General features: G+C 42.1%; 1 protein-coding gene across 1 annotated transcript in view; it reads right to left on the bottom strand.

Moving 5' to 3' along the window:
- Positions 1–3553, bottom strand: part of FOXP1 (forkhead box P1) — a 402299-nt gene extending 398746 nt beyond the window's left edge. The window contains exon 1 of the mRNA XM_009645970.2: positions 3499–3553. The gene's annotated coding sequence lies outside the window, so the exon portion shown is untranslated. The remainder of the gene's footprint in view (positions 1–3498) is intronic.
- Between the last annotated feature and the right edge of the window lie 36 nt (positions 3554–3589).

The following is a 3589-nucleotide window of genomic DNA, read 5'->3' as shown; positions in this document are numbered from 1 at the left end:
AACAGGCTACTATACGGGGAATGGCGGGGGGGAAGAAAAAGTTTCGGAGATAGGAGCTAGTGACAGAGACCAAAAGCCAAACCTAAAGGCAGCGACATCAGCAGAAGCCCCGGTTGATGCCAGCGTGAGCTGGATCGGGCCCCGCGCAGCCGGGGTGGCTGACTGCACCCCAAACCCGCCCCTGGGGACACGGGGACCCAGCCGTACCCACGAGCCAGCGGGCTGTATTCCCAGAGCCGGGTGTCACCCGTGCCCCCCGCGCTGCTGACCACCCCCTGGTCTTTGCCTCCAGCTGCCAGCCCCTGCCCACCCTGCCTGCCCAGCGGAGACACCCAGGGAAAAGCTGCAGGAAGCAACCTGACAGCAAGGCTCATCTGAGGAATAATTACAATGCCCTATTTAACTCAAACGTAAGCTTAAATACTAACAGCAAGCAAAACCCTGGTGCGCCCCAGCTGCCTGACTGCTGCAGGGCCCGATCCTGCTCCCACCGGGGTGGGAATTCCCAGCACAGCTCCCTCCCGGGGCACCGCGCCGTGTCCGTGCACACGGACGATGCTGTGCCGGATGCGCTCCGAAAGGCAGGGAAGGCCTGAACACAGGCTGCACCTCCGGGAGAGCCCCAGCTACCTGCGAAAATCTCACTACATCTTCTGCAGCCCCGTCTCAGCTGCATAAAAATATTTCAGCTCAGTGCCTTGAAGTTGCAATTAAATTGCAGTAATTTAAGATTATCACAAGAGCAAAGGGCAGTAGCAGCTCTTCAGCAGACTCCTCTCACCACTTAATGCTACTCAGTCTTGGGGTTAAATGAGCTTCTTTAGTATAAGTACCTTAAAGCAAGTGAATCGTAAACAAAATTTATACTATTTCCTGACAGCATATAATCTATTTAAATTTATTAAAGCTTCTCGGAGAAAATTTAAGATGACAGAAGTATCATTATGCCCTATAAATAACTGGACAGCCTTACAGAAATAACTGTATTTTACATACGTATCCTACATATGTGTGTGCATACGTTATTTCATTTGATATACAAATACATGCTCAACAGATATTTCACAAAAGGAATTACATTATCCGGTTCAATCTCTCAATATAAATGACCACGAGCAGTACGAATACTAAACGCTAAGCTGCATTCCATAAATTTGCCTTTTTATTACCAGCCTTTTTCCTAATTTTTACAATGCCGTGAAACAGGAATAATTCTAGAGCTACAAATGTTTACCGTATATCATCCCAAGGATGATAATGCAAATTTCAGCTCTTCAGAAAAGGTGAGCCTCTCCAAGAGAGAAGCACGGTGCAGCGTATGCTGCGCAGTAACGTCCAATGCATAATTCTCTGCTCAACTTTCCTGCTCCTTCTCTCACCAGTACAAAAACTCGCTGCGTTATGATTACCGGTGGAACCGATTTAAGCAGAAAATGTTTATAGATGTTAAAAAGCATTACACATTACCCAAAATGGCTTAATAGCATACATGTGCATGTTTAACACACATACTTTTTATTGTCTAATTAAAGTATATACCATAAAAATCTACAGGCTTTATAATAAGTTATGCAGGATGGTTATGAGACCTTACCTTATAAAAAGTATAAAGTACTTATTGTGTGATCTGCACTGCTAATTAAAGAAATACTTATGCAAAAAGGTCTTGGATTTCTTAATTCTCCAGTAGATGAGCACTTGGTCTGCCTCCTGATTAACATACATTGGGGTAACAGCCTTTTCCTCAGGTTTGGGTTGGGTTTTTTTTTTTTTAATAGGTATTTCCATTGTTTTGGAATACTTTAAAGAAATGAAAGAGGGGGCACATGTGTAGAGTTTGCAGTGAAGAGTTTGAATACAAACACGAAACTGTCAAGCAACAAAAATAACCCAAGTTGCACTTGGTTCAGTTTCACTAATACTTAAATCCAAAATGTTTACTAAAGTAAAAGCAAGCTTCTGTTAATATCCCATACTACTATTTCCACTAAAAAAAAAAAAGCCATGAAGCCAAGTTACACACAGTTCTGCAAAAATCTTGGCATATCAAAAATAAGGTGCCACCCCGCCTGGTCAGTATTATGTTTGAAAGAAAGATATTACAAGTTTTCTAAATTCCGGAAACACAGTCACACAACGTACAACACTTAATCACAACCAAACTCCTCTATTACACATCAGCACAGCACTTACACACAGAGAAAAAAAAATTTAAAAAAAAAAATAAAAAAAATCCATGTTTCCTTACATTCAGAGCTCCAGAAATAAAAGCTGAATTCCACAGAACTTTTACGGTTTTCAGCGTTGCACTACTGAAACGCCTTCTCCTCTGCAGCTCTAGACAGCATAAATAAAATCAAATCCTAAGTCTCTCTGGAAGCGTACACAGCGCACTCCAAGCCACTATCACTCCAAAAAAAAAAAAAAAAAAAAAAAAACCCAACCCCAGCCCATGCACAAAACCCCCTAACTTTGCAATCCAAATCGTAAGCAAGAACAAGCCTTGTTCGAAATCGCAGTTATTTTTTCTCCGAGTTATCCTTTGGTTTCACCACAAAGATCAGCATTTGTAATGGTCCATTTCTGCATAAGTGAACATATAGCCTTGCTGCCTGATCGAATAGTCCAGAGCTTCCAGTGAGGCAGCTCCTGACAACAGCCCAGCAGCAGCTTTGTTTGATCTCTCCTGCCTTCCTTAATCTGGGTTGTCAAGGTTCACTTGTTGGAGGCTGTTTACTTTACTTTTTCCAGAAAAAAAAAAAAAAAAAAAAAAAAGTGATTTTTTTTTTTTTCTGTCTCTCATACAATGACTAATCCAAAGACTAAGGGGGAAGAATGCTGCCAATGCAAGATGTTAAAGCTACAATACCTTTTTGCAATGAGATTTTAGCCGACACCTTTTGAATGGTAACTAGTGAAGAGCTTCCTACCCCGGTGCCCTGTGCCATTCAATATGATTGTGAGATAGTTCAAATAAAATGCACAGGGGAAAAGATTCGCGGGAGAGAAATTGAAACCAGGAGCCCTGATTTCCCCTTCTCCTTCCCCCCAATCTACTTGCAAAGATGCACGGTACCTCCTTTGCCTACGCTCGCTTCTCCGAGAACTTGAATTATTTCAGGCTCTCTCAAACTTACAAAAAGTAGGAGCTTCTCAGCAGCAACAGAAACTGTAAAAACAATAGTAAATGGAATGAAATGCCTATTTTCCCTCCGCCGAAACATTAAAGCAAACCGTGGATTAACAGCACGAGCAGCAAGTTTCTTCGACGACATTCTTGAAACTTTGTCTAATTAAGAAGCTGTCATCAGCGACATCAACATTCGGTCAAAGCAGGTTAAAACGCAAGTTTAGAAAAACTGTATGGAAAGGAAGCGCAGTTTAGAAAACTTTTTTTTTTTTTTTTTTTTTAAAATTTATAACCATCCAGCACCCTAGAAATCAGCAGGCTACACTGTGTAGACGACGCGCTACAAGCAGCACACGTACATTACTCACTCAAAGAACAGTTACTAAAAATGAAACCTTAAAACTTCTGAGCACAGAAGTTGGGCTCCAGCTTCTCTAGAGAAGCGGCTCTGGGAGCGCT

The sequence above is a fragment of the Egretta garzetta genome, unplaced genomic scaffold (assembly GCF_000687185.1).
Source record: "Egretta garzetta isolate BGI_Z169 unplaced genomic scaffold, ASM68718v1 scaffold228, whole genome shotgun sequence".
Classification (NCBI taxonomy): domain Eukaryota; kingdom Metazoa; phylum Chordata; class Aves; order Pelecaniformes; family Ardeidae; genus Egretta; species Egretta garzetta.
The sequence above is the reverse complement of the archived record's forward strand: the minus strand, read 5'-3'. Positions and strand labels throughout refer to the sequence as shown.